The 19,280-nt window shown below is 33.8% G+C and overlaps 1 protein-coding gene across 1 annotated transcript in view; it reads left to right on the forward strand.

Annotated features, from left to right (window-relative positions):
- Window positions 1-3,223: 3,223 nt before the first annotated feature.
- The window catches only part of LOC132697015 (muscleblind-like protein 2a), a 471,687-nt gene continuing 455,630 nt past the window's right edge, over window positions 3,224-19,280 (forward strand). The window contains exon 1 of the mRNA XM_060662254.1: window positions 3,224-3,295. The gene's annotated coding sequence lies outside the window, so the exon portion shown is untranslated. The remainder of the gene's footprint in view (window positions 3,296-19,280) is intronic.

Genomic DNA, 19,280 nt, shown 5'->3' on the forward strand with positions numbered 1-19,280 from the left:
TTACTGTTTTGACTTAATTAAATTAAAATAAAATAATAATAAAATTAAATATTATTTTATAAGGTATGAAACTTCGAATTAGCTTGTTCACAACCGTTTAAGACCATTGTTAAGAAGTCATATTAAAAACAGAATATTAAGCTTTGCACAATGTTGCCAACTTTCGAAAATTATTTATTTCTACGTTTAAATGTCTACCTGAAATGATAAAAAAAATTAACACTAACTACTAATGCATATTACTTAGAAGTAAAATTAATTAAATTAGTTGTTCTATGTCCGTCGTATTGAAGAATGCAAGTGGTATATGTTATTTCTAAATTGTACTTAATTCGTTTAATTCAGATAGTGTATTGCCGCGCGAACTCGTTGCTTCACTTCCAAAACTGTTGGTGTTCATCTTTGTAAACCACATCTTTCAATGTGCCCCACAAAAAAGTCCACCGAGGTCAAATCTGGACTCCTCGTTGGCCAGGAGATGGTTCCGTTTTGTCCAATCCACTCTCTGAAATTTTCGTTTAAAAAACGAATGACTGCAGCACTTCGATGATAAGGAGCGCCATCTTGCTGTCAAATTAAGTTTGGATGCTCTCTTTGGGGAATTATATTATATATAAGTGACCCAGTTTTGTTCCATCATAAAATATTGAATCTAAAATTCTCGATCTCCAGATTGCGCACCATACTTTCATGTTAATAATGTTCATTTTTTTCTATTAAATAACACCGCAGAATTCATCGGTTCAAACTATATTTTGAAATATGTTATCTAAAAAATGCCTATCCATCATTATAGTGCAAAATCCGAATTTTAAGTTAAAATCTGCTTCTTGTAGTTTTTGTACTGGTGTGAATTTGAATGGCTTATAACAGTTAATTTTTAAACATGTTTGAAGTGTGGTTGGTCTCACGTCTACATCTGAAGCGCCAAGGCAGGTGAAGGTCTCTGGAGTATTTTCAAAATGCAGAATAACATTTAGCTGCATGTTTTCATCCAAAACCGTTCGGTTCCTACTTTTTTTCACTAAACATAGCCATTTGCTCGAAACTGCTATATTTTGGCAAATATTTTTATTTCCTGGCAATCGCCTATGGAGAAATTTGGCCCTATATTGTCGGATAGCAAGAGTCGGACTTTTGTTATTGGCGATGTAACATTCCAATAGATCAACTTTTTCCTCCTTCGTATACATTATACGAAATAGGTTCAACAAAAATGCGACTTAATAAAATAAATGGAAAATAATGGAAGTCCGAACAAATACGCCTAAAATATTATAATACACTGATACCTGACAAAAAATCAGTAATATTACCTCAAGAGAGAACTACTATTGTTTTCAAAGCTACTGCGATGATTATGTCAAAAAGGTAAAATTATATAATCAATTTTGTGTTTGTGTCTTTCAACGGGCAGATTTCTATATATTTTTTAAAGACATGTGGTCTATATTCTTAAGAATATGAATTTTAAGTAAAAAATTAAAAGTTTTTTCGATTTAAGGACCTTATTTACAAGATTCTGAAGTTATGAAGGTAAAAATTTATGTATTATTGACAAATAATTGGCAATTCAGCCAAAACGGGAGGCCCGTACTATGTTATATAATTGTATAATAGTATAATAACATACAGGGTGTCTCATTTAATGACATTGAAAAAGTATCATTTTGCGAAACGTGGCAACACAGCGTATTTTAAGAAATTATTTTAAATTTGATCATTGCCTAAAGAAAAGCATTATTTTCGTAAAAACATAGATGGAAAAATGTTTAAAAAGTTAATAAGCAACCCAACAATAATGGTTTAAACATAACCGGATTCTGAAATGATCGCTAATAAATTCAAAACCGTGCATCAAAGACTCATACTCATTTATATCGTTGAATTTGTCTTTGAAAATAAAATTTTTAAAATACATAACTTTGTTTTACCACCGTGTATATAAAAAAGTGACGATTAGGAAAAACAATAAAGACCATTTTAATAGAAACAACTTTTATATATATATTTTTTTTGTAACCCCCTTTGTTTTTTGAAGAAAGGTTTTAATATATATGACAATAAGCAGACTTTAATGACAGTGTGTTTGAACGAAAAGGAAAATGTTCTATGAATGAATGAAGCAAATCTCTCCATGTGTACAATAGCAGCAAATAGGTCCCTCAAAAGCCTCAAGTCCAAATAATGTTTGAGGAAATTAAACAAACAAGAGGCCTATGTGTGGATCGCGAATATGGGGGAGAAACAATCACTTCCAAATTCTACACCATTATTACAGACTGTAACTCAAAAATAATGACAAACTGAAAGTATTACACCAGACCCAACTTCGGTTGTAGTGCTATGAGAATTCGAACTTTTATTAAACCCAGAACCACAAGGACTTTAAGAGATTTGTGGAGGTTACTAAGTTTTTTGCACTATAGAATTTATTTTTTTCTTTCTTATTACTAATAAATAGGACTTTAAAAATATCAAAAACAAGGCATAGTGTTGCGATGGTGTTTCGTTAATCTTTAGGTTGGCTCGGCTAGTCGAAATAGAGCTGCAGTGCAGTTCGAGTAGTTTCTGTAGTTGCGTCTAATGACCTTTGAAAAAACTCCCTATTAAGTTAAAGACTTAATAGGCATCCTTTTTGATACAATGTAATAAAAACTCTTCCGTCATAGTACATTTGTTCGTAACATTTGTAACTCGAACCGCATAGCATTGATTACTTCCATAATAATTGATACATCAATTAACTTCCAAACGTAAAAACTTAAAATCGAAACCGACCACTAAAAGTAACGTTTGTGACCATAGAAAAAATGTGTTGACAAGTACAGCACAAGAAAATTTATTGTTTGCAAGGAAATACAAATTATCCCTATAACAAGGATCTGTAAAGGTTAATACGTATAAAAAGCTACAATTACTTCTAACAGAAATGCTGAGTTATGAAACATATCCCGAACTTCGACGAAGAATTTCAGAACGGGATAGCACGTGGCGATTGCTACAGTTCGTCAGCGGTCGGCCGATCCTCTTGCCTAGACCACCAGTTTATATTGTCGACTTCCCTGGGTAATTTGTGCAAATATGGCTTTAACAAGAAAGTGGTATTAAATATGAATTTTACCCCGCCACTGGCTCCCGCTCTATGTGATCGGGTGTCTTCGGGCGTACGGGCGTCTTCAATCGATCATGTAATAGTGACGTTCACTTCACGATGGACATGAATCCTGCATAGATATCGAACCCGGCTGTGGGTGTAAGACTATCCACGAAAGAACTCCATATCTTTAAACAGGTAAGTTCTATCCTCGTTATGAAGATGACATATAAACAGTATGCGGAATAGAGTTTCATTTTCTTGGAGATTACTTTCAGTGCAAAGTTCAGTATGATTGAGTTAGAGTTTAAAGATACGTAACCTTTCGAATGCAGTGGGTGCAATTGGTGCAAATGGAGTTACTCTAGTTACACAAACCAAAAAACGAACAAATAAATTGTGAATGCAAAAAAAAACTTCCTGAATACGCAGCAAAAATTCGGTTACCGTTACTAACATGGTCCTGTGGTGCAAAACAAAATTAATTGCGTAAATGGCCATCGACAATAGATTTAGCCCATTAAGCGATATGTGTTCTCTTATTAATTTCCTCGATATATACATTACGCCGTCGCCTAAGCATACATCGACGTCAGCTAACACGAACCTCTCACCCTAATGTAATCGTCTGGTTGAGTATTTCGTTACCCTTAACAAAGTTTTGCTTTTATTTCTCCCTTAATGTCTCAGCAGGACCATTCGGCCTGAGGAAGTAGTAAAAATTAGGCGATAAGGTTCTCCAAGTTATCTTAAACGCCAATACGATAATTCGTTTATTCGAAATGGACACTTTCACGTACGCTATTATCGCTACCGCCTAGTTTGCAGTTTCTGAAAGCTTCGCCAAGTATAATCCGGGCCGGATTACTTCGGGTGTTGCGTGAGCGGAAAGACTTTCGCAGACCGACCCAAATTTGGGAAACGAGAATTTTTGTCCTCTCTCGCCTATCACGAATTGGGTGTTTCTAATGTTTACTTTGTTAGCATTATAAATTGGTTAAGGCTTTCGCGGCCCGTTGATAAGCTATTATCTTGGTTCGGGTTTAAAGGCCGTCGTCGATTGGAATTACTTCCTAACGTTTCGCTAGCACTGCGTCTACGTCCAACGTCTCCATCGGAGATGGAAGGACCTCTGAAGAAGCTCGCCACTCGTGCTAGCGAAACGTTAGGAAGTAATTCCAATCGACGACGGCCTTTAAACCCGAACCAAGATAATAGCTTTGTTAGCATTTTTTAAAAATTGTTTACTTTAAAAAAATGTGGGGTTTCAGTCTTATTCCGCTTTTCGAGCCCCACTTTTACCTAGCCTTCATCAGTTGTTGCTCTACCTTTCATATAATTTTCTAATATCTTCGGTGAGTTTACAATTTCCTGTGGAGTACCCATCATTTCGGTAGTTTGAGTACTCTCTCTAAATCTCTGCATTTGGATGCTCAAGTTGGATGCGTCTGCATAATCGTCTAACAAAGAGAGGTGCCAACATTCTTCTCCGTACGTAGAAAATTCTCTCCCCATTTGCAACGTAGATTGTTCGTTTTAATTTATATCGAATGTTAATTACTAAGTACTACCATTAAAAGATAAATTAGTTGGGTTAAATAAACATAATATAATTTTTCAAAGAAACTTCCACAGGCTACTGTAATACTTTTTACAAAACTTCTGGATTCCTCCTGCGTCGGTTTTTGCTGAGTCGAAATTGCTGATATTTCGCCAATCATCCTGTTGGCTTCTTCAGGGCTTGACTGAAACTGCTCTGAAGAAGCCAACAGGATGATTGGCGAAACGTCAGCAATTTCGACTCAGCAAAAACCGACGCAGGAGGAATCCAGAAGTTTTGTAAAAAATAAACATAATATAATATAGAATCTTTATATTTTTAAAACACTGATGTGCTGTCCTACAATACTAACTAGTTAGGTGTTTTGCAATCAACAATGCCGTCTAAAGCCAAGAAGATATACTTTGAGAAACACCATACCTTGCTGGATTAGGATTTGATTCTGATTGAATGTTATAGCACGTGTAAAATTTAAAGGACAGCATTGTTTTTTCATGTTTTTTTTTCTCTAAACGTTAAAATAATTAAATTGATTAATGGGATGGGAAATTACATTTACGTGTCAACATTTTGATGACAAAATGGTGGCAGCAATAAAAAAATAAAAAAATTATGAATAAAGGTAATTTGTCAGTTGCGGGTAGATTAATGGAGGACAGTCTAAAATCAAACTATTCCAGGGATTTAATTTGCAGTATTTTATCGAAAAAAAGTTTTCTTGAATCGGCTCAAATTTAAAATGGACATTATAATCAATTATAATAATTTTGCTATAAATATCGTTATTGATTCACTTATTCCTTTTTTTTTTGGAAATTTGGACGTAAAGACGGGCGAGGGTCGTGTTTTTTTATTCATTATTTAACGCAAGTCCTATATCACAATAAATACCCACACACACACAAGAGCCCTAACGCCAATTTAAGAAAAATAAAATGAGACATAGAAAACGCAATAAAGTTATTCAAGATTTTTGGAATTACATTAAATCCGAGAAATCGAAATCTTTTAAAACACACGCGTTTTAGGTCAACATAGGCAAGTAAATAATAATAAATAAGGCACCTGTACGAATTAAGGCCATAGTAAAGTCACGTACTTATTTTGAATATATGTGTATCCCAACTTCAAAATTGCATTGCTATTTTAAATAGTCCAGGATAACATATCCGCATATTATATACGTATTCAAATAATAACTATTATTTACTGTTAATTAAAAATGAACAGTTCTTCATGAAAAATTAATTATTCTGTCATACATATTATAAAACAAGAAGTTAGTGAAAGGTGTGCAAAAATAAGTTCATGTGCGTTGGTTCCCAAATTTATACAAATAACTTTTTCCGGAAGTTGTATTCACAATAAGGATGTAACAAAGATCAATGACATGGCAAAAGTAGTAAGTTAGTTAGGCCATCTGGCACTTTTTATCTTTCATAAAAACCAAAGGTTTAAAAAATTCCCCTTAAAAGAACGAACTCTTGTAAATTATTGTTAGTTAGCAATTAGTTTAAAGTATTTAATTAATACAGGTACCTTAATTTTTATTTTTTTTTAATTAATGGAACTATGTTGGGTACGTTAGGAAACCGAAAACAACAACAATAACATAAAGGAGAGGTTGGATTCGACTACATCGCGGCGATTTATAACGGTTGGTGCTGCCGCCCCCGTATGAAAACGGCCGGCGGTTTTGCGGTGAACCCCCGACCGTCTGGACCCCGGGAACCGTGTACTCCCAACGCGTTTTGTTTGTTTATAAATTCTAAATTCCCCAACTATAAATATGGTTGATTTATTGAAAATTATTCGCCACCGGCGCACTATAAAAGGCAACTAAATTTAATTATATAAAGCAGTAAATCTACTTGGCTAATTTATTATATAATTCGGTTTGGAGAGTACTGAACTTTCGCACGGTACAGGGGCGTACACTCTAACTGTAAGAAGAAAAATTCACAGCATATTAGAAGCGTAAGAAGTATTCAAATTCAATACCAATAATACCATCCAATTGTCTGCAATATTTTTTTATTATAATCTGATTTGAAGTACTACAGGGAGAAAATGATTAACCACAAAAGTGAAAAAGAGAAATATAAAAATTACTAAAATCTGGTCAAAATAATATTCCGGAATTTTGATTACGAAAATCATCTCGGTAAGAACTCGAGGTTTTACTTCAACCTCACAACACTTTGCATCGTAATATATATCTAAAACCTCATTTTACTGAACTGAACTGAAACGCTAGGTGGGCAGCATTTACAGGGACGCTACTGAAATCGTTGGAGAACAATTTGTTCCTGGGCCGTTTTAGGCTCAGGTAATTTGTATGATAGGAGGCGTAACTAAAGCAAGTCCCAAAACACTTCTGTAATTTGTAAAGTTCCTGACCCGTTTTGCGGATACGGTTAATCTTGCCCATTAAAAGAGTTTATTTACATTAATAGTGTGGTTGTGTCCGAAACCGTCGTAGCGTAGCATTAATTTAAAATGCGAATTGTCAATTGTCTGAAATAATTTTCGAGCGATTTTTAAAATAGTATCTGCCGCAATGGGAATTAAGTGTTTCTGACTAAACTTGCGCCAAAAGTTCGGAAAAGTTTGGCGAAAGATGAGTCATTTGCTCGTTAAATTTCATTTCGACTCCAAGTCGTATCTTATTCGTTTAATTAAAGTACATTAATCATATTTCCAAGTTTAGTTTAAGCTGATGTAATTTCAGATTAAAATTGGATGGAAAAATAAAAATTACTTCCATTTTCTTTTTTTAATTGAAGGATGAAACGATCCTAAAAGGTGTGACATCCGCATTTTTTTTATTGGAGAGTATAGAATAACTTGCTATGCGCCATAGGAAACTCGGCGGGCTATATTTGATGGTAATTTTGCGCATATGGCACTAGAGAGCATATCAGTTGGCTTGGAAATACGATCGGACTGTGGTCAAAATTGGGTAATTAGTTGCTAATAACTAGCTTTTGGCATAGTCCGAAATTACCATTTATATTTTTATAGTAGACTATGTTTTATTTGGTAACCGTAGCAAAATCAAAAAAACAATGAAAACTGTAAACCTACGGTACTCATTGGCTTTAAAAGTCACTATTTTTAATGTTATGTGACGAGTTTTTCAAGTCAATATTTTACATTTATGTTTTACAACTTAATTTAAATGGACAAGAAAGAGACTTACAAATTCCATTTAATTCAAACCCAAACAAATTTGAGTCTGGAGCGAAAAAGTTGTTCAAGGTTTCCAACTCATTTTATTTTTATCCAATAAAATACCATTTTTAATATTAATTTGAATAAACATAATTGCCTTCGATTTCCATTTTGAGGTACTGTAATTTTTGTAGGAAATGATGTTCCAGAAAGGACATATTCCGGTTTCTTCAATCCAAAAAATGCTGACTGCCACTGTTCGTGCTACAAGCATACTAAATTGACTTGTTTATTTAATTTCGTTCTTTTAGTGTTTTAATTTGTTCCCAACTGACCAGGTCTAGATGTATTAAAAATAAATTTGGTATGAGTCCGAGCTTGTGGTAATTGAAAACTACCTCAAGGTTTGGCAAGTTAAAATATATTTATTGGTCTTCTTTTGGTGGAATCAACTTGGTCAATTTTTACAAACTTTCCGCGTAGTTATCGTGGAACAAAAAATCTTTTAAAGTCGTCGTCCTTTCTAAGTGACTTTAGTCGTTCCGCTCTAAATGTTGGGTTCTCAGAACACGTTACCCCAATAAGATATTTATAAACACGCGCTCAGCGAAAATAGAAATTTGAACCTATTTTTCGACCGTCCGCAACGACACACCACGGCGGAAATAAAACTGAAACCGGCGAGTCTTAAAAATAGCCAACGGTTTTATTGCATTCTAAAATTCTTCGTGCGGCACTAAAACACGAAATTTCGTTTACAACCCATACGTATAGCCTTTCTATTGATAGTAAAGACGAAACGCGGAGAACATTGGACGATTAAAAGTTCTTTACAGGATTTTTACGGCGCCTCAAGCCGTAACATGGGTTTTAATTCATTAATAAAATGGATTGTATCAATTAATACGAGGGTTTAGTGCGATCCGTTTTACGGTTACGCCGATGTTTACAGTGCTAAACATGTCGCGTGTAACTTTTCGTTAATGAAATATCTCACCGGTTACTGAATGTTGAAGTCTGATTTGTAGCTTTAGTAACAGGAACAGTAATAGTGAGACTTAAGTGTAACTATATTGGGAGCAGTAAAAAATACTGATTTATATGTTGTCCCTAAAGCATGCGCAGTTACGTTGTCTGCTCTGTGTGTATGGCCTCTAGCGACAAAGGGTGTAACTGGACAGCACTATCTGTTTGTTCAAGATATTACCTCCTATGTAATACTAAATAGAATATAAATACTGAGATTGCAACTACAACTACACCTCGAAAACCAAAAAGACTCACCAGTTAGTTAACACACCCAATCGTTATTTAAAATAAAATAAAACTAAAATCCTAGCAACTACGGAACTAGCCATCTTCCATGAAGCAATGTAAGGCACAAAATGTCCATTCATATTGCTGTACTGGAAGAACACCGACGAACTGCAAAAGCAATAAATTTTTTGTAACTTCTACGATGAAAATGGAAGGCAGATATAGACGTAGAAGGGTCACTCTCTATTAACGGTTTGATAGGTTTTGCTTTTTAAGTGCTTAGGAGTAGTTAGTGCATAGTGTTTTTTCTTGTTTCTGTTTACGAACCAACTTCTGACAGTAGAGTGCCACTTCGTCGCTTGGATGCAGTAGTCTTCCTTTTTTATCGTTTTTGCTATGCAGATATTAAGATTCTGATATCAATATATACTTAATATGTACTGATATAGTAACTAATATTCAGAAATATCTTTAATTTCTATTTTGGAAATATCCCAATCCACCACAAACCAGAGTGGGTGTAGATATTATGGAATTCCAGAAGAATTGAAAAGAATTTCAGACGAATTCCATAAAATTTCCGCTATGAATTCTAACCGAACTCCAAAGATTTATGAATTTAAACTAAATTTCCAGCAATATACTTTTACTTATATCTAGACTATTTCTATTAAATTCGAAAATATTTTTATAATAATTAATTAAGGTAATCTTTAAGCTATTCGCCAATGATTTAATTTATCTATCGGAGGTTACCTCTCTATTAGTGGGGTTTTAAAGTACACTCCTTTTAATTCTGCTTTACGCTCGTGGCTTCACACTTGATTTTGCAATTTAATATAAATTTATCAATTCTAAAAGAATGCATTCGTCCCAAGCGACAGATCATTTTGATTTCAAGTGGAATTATTAGAAACTCTTTAGGAAGATAACAGTTCGCACCACAAGATTCCGACCAAAAACCCTACAAAAATGGTTCGCAAATTCTAAATATTTTCAAGAGCGCCGCAATGAATCAATGTTATAACCGATACGTTCCGTCCGAATAACATCGAAAATCTCCCGTAAGCACCGTTAAAGGACGCGAAGAAACTTATATATTTGGCCTGAAATTGCATCACAGGAAAATCTCGACATTTCCGCAATATTACAATCTCGAAACTTTACCTTCAGCGATTCCAAAAATGTTTAATACCAACGACGGCTGCGTGGTCAAGAGAGCAACTTTACTTCGATGGCTCTTTAAAACGCACTTGAGGTTCGCCGTCAGACCTCATCCAAGCAAGCGTCCCGACGCCGACGGCAACGGCACTGCACAGTATCCCCGGAAACTGCATGAAATAATAATTACGCGAGTTTTCAAACCAGAAGGGGCCACTCCAACCCGCTTGTTTCTGATCATTAATGCACGTTGAACGGCTTCAGTTTTAATCGACACACTCGTTAGCTCACTGTTTACTAATTGTCGGCGGTGCAATTGAGCACGTTTAAGTTTTAATGACGTTTTCTGGGCCGATGTACGAAGCGCTAAAAAGAAGATATATCGATAACGATGTGTGTCAAAATTTATGTCTCTACTTTTGTAGTAGTAACAGTTTATGACGTAGTTGGAAAGCCTAAACATTTCACATGTGAAAAGAAAACTTACGCAGTTGTTTTTACTTAGCAGATAGATGCTAAGGAACACTACGTGCTTGATATTTTTGCAATTATAAGACATTTCTGACTTATGAATTGTTGTGTTATTAATACTTGTGTGAGAGACATTCCAGAAAATTTGGTATATCTAGTCTATGAAAAAAGAAAGAGAAGTTTTATCGGTCGTGATTATTTTATATTTTGTACAGACTTTTGTAGTAAATTATCAATGTGGATGGAGAAGCAAGCGAAGTGTCCGAGCTCTTGTACTTTTTGAATTATTGAAGTTTTTATCGGTTCGTGCACAGCATTTTAGGCGAACAAAGACCTCAGAGCTGTAACCCGGTGTCCATTGGAGATAGTTCGCAACAAATTCTCGCAAAATTCATTCAAATATAACTTCCAATTAATGTTTTATTACTTATTTCTATTTAAAATTAATCCTTCTTCATTTTCTTTGTTATTGTCATACCGAATGATTTGTTATTCTATTTCTAAACAATAAATTTATTGTCTGGTCGGAAGTATCTCAAATATTGCGGTGACCCTATTTTTAAAGGTTTAATGGCAATTTAGGAAACCCTGTATACAGTATAACTCTACAAATAATTAATGCGATAAGTTTTAAGCACAGTAAGGTTCAACAACGCCTAATGTATACAATTCCTAAAATCTATAACAAGAAAAGCTTTTCTATTGAATAAGAAAGATGTCACTGGCTTAGAAGTAGAAGAGTTGCCTGGCTCACTTTCGAAATGTTTATATATCGATAAACAAGATTAGTAAAAAATGAACAATAGTTATCGCCTTTCCAACGTCACTCGTTCTATTTTTCATGATATTATTGTTTATATCACATTTAGTTGTTTATTATCTAAATACATATTTTTTATCCTGGTTATGTTGTTGAGATGTCAACTAGAAAATTTTGAAATGTACCGTGGGTTCAATTTATCTTGATAACATTGCCTGTAACTTTTTTGTTTTTAGAGATATCAAGGTAAACAAAAAAAAACAAAATGTAGGGTTGGTAGCCAAGTGACGTATAAAACAAAACGCTATCAATTTTCTGACATATATAATATTTTTTTATGGAATGAATACTCTGTATATTATATATGTATTTAATAGAATCTCTTATTCCTATTACAACTAAGACACTTTATATTTTAGTCCACTCGTTTTTGACAAATCGGAATAAATAGAAAAAAGTATGGCGGACAAATATTTTCCTTTTTTTTTTCCTAAAAACGAAAATAGAACAATAAAATATTACGAAAGGTTTGCTATTATACTTCTTGCTATACTGCTTCTGACTTTTTTGTTTAATTAAATGCCATAACCTAAAAATTATGTTTTTTTTATGTTTTATTTATTTGTTATTCGTGTGTCTTGCTTCAAATCGTTTAATACTGAAAAAAGTGTGATCCTTATCACACTCAAATTCAAGTTCAAGTGATGTCAGTGGAATGACCGTCGGATATTAACCGGTACAAGATGGAAGTTGTTTAATTGAAGTTCACAGAGACGAAAAATTTTTAATAACTAGATTTAGGGGACTCAAGAAATTTCAAATTATTTCAAAAAAATAAATTATCGCCTAATCGTCGCTCTAGTAGACAGTGATTTGCTTTCTAGCAAATGCGGATGGAGATATTGTTATCTGTCAGTTATTGTCGTCGTGGTTTTGACTTTTTATGAAGTAACATAAGCTCGGCCTAATTAAAAATTCGTGCGTTACGTGCTTTGCAGTTTACTGTTCATTTAAAAAGGTGTATTCAACTGGTCATAATGCCTTTCGATCCTATTGTTGATCCTATATGCGATTATAAGATGTGCTTTACAAAATTTATACCAACGCTAGGAAGAGATTGGTTTGATTACTAAAAGACCAGGATCCGATCGACGAAGGATCACCAACCTAAGGGATGACCGATTTTTGATGTCCTCAGGTTTGCGGAATAGGACAGCTGTTTGACTTCGAAATCAACTGCAAGAGGTTAGAAATGACAATGTTAGCGAACGGGCTGTTAGAAGAAAGCTTCGTTGTCGAAGGATAGCTACAGAGCCGCCATTGCATCGACGACATCGAATAACAAGATTAGCTTTTGCCCAAAATCACTTAGACTGAAATTATTATGAATGGTACAAGGTACTGTTTTCCGATAAATCCCGTTTTTGCCTCATATGCTCAGATGGACGTCGGAGAGCATTGAGGAGACCCAGAGAAAGATATATGCCCCAGGTTGTATTGATGAAAGTCGTCTAGTGCTGTTATGATTTGGGCGGGAATCACTTTGGAAGCACGCATAGAATAGCTCTGTGACAGCTCACAGACATCCTGGATGACCATGCTATGCCTTTAATGAGCAACACCGCCAGAATTGTCAGTCAATATCTAGATGAGGTGGGAATTAGGCAGTTTGATTTCCCAGCATTCAGTCCAGACATGAACCTCATCGCACATGTGTGGGATGAGATGGAGCGGACAGCTAGAGCTGAGAGAGTTGCTAATGCAGAAATGGAACAACATCGACTAAAAAGTAATCCGTAATTTAATTCAAACCAGCGCCTCGTCGATTACAGGCAGTCATAAACGCAAGAGGAGAAAATACACGTTATTAATTTTCAGGTTTTCTCAATATTATTAATTGTTGCTTCTTTCTTTTTTGGCTTTGAAATTTGTTTATATTGTTTGTGATATTTTCTCTATTGAGGCAAAATCATGAAAACAACTAACATAAGATTTTCTGGTTAAATGTTAAATTTAGTTAACCAAATAGAGTAGGATAGATATTTTTTCTACCAGCAACTAGATCGACGATTCGGTGAAACTTTTTTTCCCAAAAAAGTTGTAAATACTTGAGTCACCTAAATTTTTTGCTCGTCAGTGTATTTTGAGAATTTACATCAGAGTTTGAACAAAAATCAATTTGACACTCTTGATCGAATTTTATACAGAGAACTAGAGGATATCACTCATCACACTACTGATTCTGCAACATCGGACTGATAATTAAATATAAACGGTGATTTTACTTTTATCCAACTATTCATAAAAATTATCATTGTTGTTAATCTCTATTTGGCAAATAATTTTACCTGTTATCGCTAAGGATTGATTTACTTTTGGACACTTATAAACTGAAGTAAATATAATACGAACCTAGCTAGGACTTAGTTCATCTACTGATTTTTAAGCTCCAATAAAATTATCACTACAAATACGATCATATGGATTGGGTGCTCCATCAACGGCATTAAACAAATTAATTATTATTATGAATAGAATTTGCGTTAATATTTGTTCACATAATATTAGCATAGTGCTCCTTATAGCATTTTTTTTTATTTTTCAAAGAAACTTCCACAGGCTACTGTAATGCTTTTTACAAAACTTCTGGATTACTCCTGCGTCGGTTTTTGCTGATTCCAACTTGCTAACGTTTCGCCAATAATTCTGTTGGCTTCTTCAGACCTTGACTTGACCGAAACAGTTTCAGTCTAGTGTTTTAAATTGTTCGTGTTCTGTATTAGGTTTCGGATAAAATGAGTTTACTGTTGTCTGTATTTGTTTTTTATTTATAATTTTATCCATAATGGACGGATTTTAGCCGTTGTTCAGTGCAATTTGTTTAATGATATTAAGTTCTTTGTTGTAATTTTGTGTTGAGAGTGGCGTATTAAGAAGTCTGTGTATAAAAGAGTTAAATGCAGCCATTTTGTCTGTATAAGGGTGATTTGAGCTGTTATGTATGACTGTGTCCGTGTGAAGGTTTATGATATATTGAGAAATCTAATTTGTTTTGCGCTTTCGTAATGGTTAAGTCCAAAAAATTCAATTTCGATAGTGATTTTTTTACGATTATGTATTGAGTTAATGTAATTTAAAAAAGAATTCAATGGTCTGTCCGTTCCAACAAAGCAAACAAAGACATCATCCACGTATCTATACCACCATAAAAAACTTTTACTTAAAGGATGTTCTAGTATGATATTTTCCAAATTATCCATAAAAATCTCGGCTAAGGACTAAGTGGGTTTCCCATAATCAAACCTTCTTTAGAGATATAAATCTGTCCATTAAATTCAAAATAATTTTGGTCTAAAGATACTATTAAGCAATCTAATAAATCTCGTTTCACCAATGGGTTAACCTGTTTCCGAGCTAGGGTGAAATCTACTAAATCTATCACATCCATAGGTGGAATACTGGGAAATAAGTTTTGTACATTAAAAGACAATAGTGTTGGGTTAGAAGGTATTTTCATATCTTTAATTTTGTTAATTAATTCAAAAGAATTTTTTATTGCAAATTTTGGTTTAAAAATCTGTGTGGAACTTTAAAATATTTACTAATTTTGTAGAGAGTTTAACTGCTGGAGCTATTACATAAGCATGACTGGTCTAATGGGCATATCTTGTTTATGTAATTTAACTAAAGAATATAATTTCGGCGGTTGTGCATTCATAATTGTCAAAAAATATATGTCTTTGTTACTAAATAGTGTGGAGTAATTATTTCCTTGACTTGTCTTTAATATAACTCGGTAGGATCGTGTTTGATGCATTGAAAAAGTTCTGGTTTAAGAAAATTGTTGATTTTTGAAATATATTCTGGGAGATCGATAGCTATGACTGTCTTCGTTTTATCTGCACGTGTAAATATTACGTTATTTTCAGAAGCTTTATTTTGATAGTTTCTACTAGTGATATTTGAGAAATTCAATCCAATCCAATTCAATTCAATCCAATTTCAGCTTCCTTCAAAAATTGAACTGAGGTGGCTTTTACTTGATGAAAATCCATTTATCAAAATAAATAAGAACTAAAAGTTCCGATTTTCACGAAATTATATATTTTGACATGACAAACCTTAATTAATATTGTTGTGAGAATTTAAGTTCAATAAAGAAGAGGTATTTAAATCTAATTAATCGTTAAGCAATATATTTGAATGCCTCATTTTGTTAATCTCCATGACTTCCAATAAATTAAATTTTCTATTTTTGTGGCTGTATGTAAAATATCAGAATTGTCGTCAAAGATGTGTTTTTCTGTGGTTAAGTATGTAGCATAATTAGAATCTAGACTATTGTTTTTAAACGCTTTTTTATGTTCGTTAATGCGTTTCTTGAAGGATCTACCTGTTTGTCCAATATAAGTTTTAGGACAAGATCCACATTTTAACCTGTAGACACCTGATTTTTGGGATTTTGGACATTTACAATTAGATTTAAATACCTCTCCTTTATTGAACTTAAATTCTCACAATAATATTAATTAAGGTTTTATGGTCTTTTTTCGGTATATATAGTAGCAGGTAGGTTTGTAAATATTACATTTGATAAAGACACGGTGTTTGTCATGTCAAAATATATAATTTCGTGAAAATCTAAACTTTTAGTTCTTATTTATTTTGATAAATGGAGTAAAAGCCACCTCAAGTAGCAAATTTATCAAATTTGAAGTCGCTTTGTCCATTGGTATGTTTACAATTCACGACACAACAACTCTTTATTTAAAACACTCTCCTTTAGTCCTTCAACTGACCACTGGCAACGCTTGTGTCGATTTGACTTCTCCTACGATCGCTTCATACAGAGCGAATTGCAATTAAAACTTATTCGTTGTCACTGCACTGTCAGAGAATGGGACCGGACATTGACGGCATTAGATGTTTCTATAGCTAATCAAAATTTAAACATGACGCGCGCTCAGAAATAATCCCGCATGCTTTTCGGACACGCTTACCCCATTAGCGCGGTGCGAGAGTTTAATAACCCGTCAACGCGGGAAGGGATTTAATTCGAAAGGAGCAAAAAAAAAAACTAACCCGTCGACCTTTTATTGCCAAAAAGGTGAACGAATGGTCGAGTGAAATTTTGGTCTGTGTGTGTGTGTGTGTGTGTGTGTGTGTGTGTGTGTGTGTGTTCGTTGGAACAGGACGTAATGAATCTTTATAGCCCAACGAAAAACGTAACTATCCCCGCTACGGGCGCAAAATTGCTTTCGGGGAAGATTTGTGCACACAGCCGAAAACAAAGCTATGTGTAATTTACGGAAATTGGCGCTCCGCGGCGTCGGGTATTACCGGGGTGTTTCCCCGCCCACACTCCTTTTCGCTATGATATGTCTTATTAGTTAACCCCGCTCGCTCAATTATTTAGACGGGAGGTCGATTGCCGAAACGCGACCCTTTAGGGCTGATTCTACCAACGCTCGCTAACAAGTAATCCATAGTTAATCGTAATGGAGCAAAATTTTCAACTTAACACACAAAAATCTAAAATTCTAAATTCATTGCCAATCAATCTCGCACTTAAAATAATTTTTATAGTGATCGTTAAATTTTAATGTTCAAGCCCTTCAGGAATCACCTTCGAAAGAGATGTGAATTAAACGTCTTGTCAGTTTCTATGCGTTTCTTGATGCGAGACAGTAATAAAATGTAAATTTGCAGTGACGTGGATCATCAAACAGGATGGGCAACTTACGAGTTATATCAGAAAGTTCAAATAAGTTGCATTGATAGTTTCCGTATTTCAGTTTTTGTGACCTACACACCTCGAATCATTCTTAAATTTGTGTCACACCAATTTGCATACAATAGAAAGACGAGTTTGGCCGATGAAATTAATGTGACAGCGGCGTTATTACAATAACAAAATAAATAAAATAAATAATTATAGAAATGCCCAAATAATTGAGATATTAATTATTAAGATCAAATAAATAAAAACTTTATAGAAGTGACAATATGAAAGAAGATAAATCTAAAAATCCATTTTATTTATCATATTCCGAGTAGACGAACTTTAGTCGTTGGAGAGAAATAATAAGGGGCTTTCCAGTGGTTTCTACTGAGTTAACAGCTTCCCGCATTCTTTGTACTATTTTAATCGCGTGTTCGAGTCCATTTTTCACAATTCACTGTCTCCATTCTCTCTTGCGAGGGAATTTCAACTCATTTTAAAAGTAGTGTGTTTTGAGTTGTTTCGTAATGAAAAGTCGTTTTCCTCACAGTTTTCCACAATTATTTTTTATTTCAGATATTATTTTGTCGAAGATGGATATTACTAAAAAAGGAGTGTATTATTCTTCCTATGGGGCCAAGTTTATCTCGGTATATCGTTAATTGTTCAACTTCAGTCATATTCGAAAACATTTCAATTATTTTTGCAACTCCGAATGTTGAGTTTTGGTGGCGAACAAATTGAAAATAATAATTTTGTTATTTTTAGAAAGCGCAGTTTTACTGCCTCGTTTCTCAGCAATAAATTCAGAAACCTTATCCAATTTCAAAAACAAACGTTGCAAATAACTGCTGGAAAGTAACTATAATTTAAATTTGAAAAACCAAGGCCCAGCAACCTGTTCCGTCTACTTGCCACTCTCGGGGCCATTATACAATACAATACCATACTAGGCCTATAAAATAAGGCTAAGGCCACTACATTTTACAGATCAATAAGGATTTGTAACTCCCTCGCATTGATAAAGAGAGCATAGGTATATTTAATTCAAGTTTTTTGTGGCATATTTTTTGATCTCCAGGTATGTGCTTTTAAAAAAATGTATTAATGTGTTTTGTAATGATAATTTCGCAGCGAGAAACAAAATTTTTGTATGTAAAGCATAATAATATTTCAATGAATTTGATACCATTAGCCCGTCCTAAATTATGTCTTACGTTAATATGAGGTTTACGAAGAATTAAAACTAAAACTATAAAATGTAACTGCCACAGTTACCTATTTATTTGATATAACTTTTTTTTTAAATTTTGGAGACTATAATTTGGACAAGGCAGTCCGTAATGAATGAATCAATGAAACTCGTGAAAATACTGATTTTGAATCAAATATGTCCTAGTAAAATGTCGCTTAGTGGAGAGTGTTAAAATTTAGTTTCCGAAATGGTTATTTTTTTATAACTCAATCAATGTTTTTGAGATATCAAAATATATGAAAGGTGAATCCTGCAACGTCCTTAAATATGTTGGGAGCATCACAGGTTAACATCTCGTTAACAACTGCATAAAATTTTTTACATATCTCACCGATTTTGTCAAATTCTTCATAAAAAAAATATTTTTTTGTTGGATTAAATTAATTAATCAACCTGTACAGCGAGAAGATATCGAATACTCGGCAATACTGATACATCGACCAAAACCACGGGCAAAGAAATATCGAAGTTAGAGTTACTTAAAATTAGGAAACTTCTTCTCTGCCCACTTCATCTCCCATTCGGTTTATTTAAATATTAAAAAAAAATCAGAATCAATCAATGGAAACGCGAAACGTACAGGGTTTTCATATTCGTCCTAAGTTTGAATTAATTTCCATTTATTTCCTGAATTCCTTAAAATTGTTAGTTATGTAAATATTAATTGGCAATTTCAAAGTATTGCTAAACTCTTCGTCGATAGATTTTTATACTATAGTGTTCTTTCCTTGCGAAAGTTTGTTTCAAAATTTCCAAAACTAGTCTCTGAAGAAGTTTATAAGGGCGTTTCTAAACTCATTAGTTTCTGGATAAACTCGTGCA

This window comes from Cylas formicarius, unplaced genomic scaffold (genome assembly GCF_029955315.1).
Source record: "Cylas formicarius isolate icCylForm1 unplaced genomic scaffold, icCylForm1.1 PGA_scaffold_1__22_contigs__length_36826433, whole genome shotgun sequence".
Taxonomy (NCBI): domain Eukaryota; kingdom Metazoa; phylum Arthropoda; class Insecta; order Coleoptera; family Brentidae; genus Cylas; species Cylas formicarius.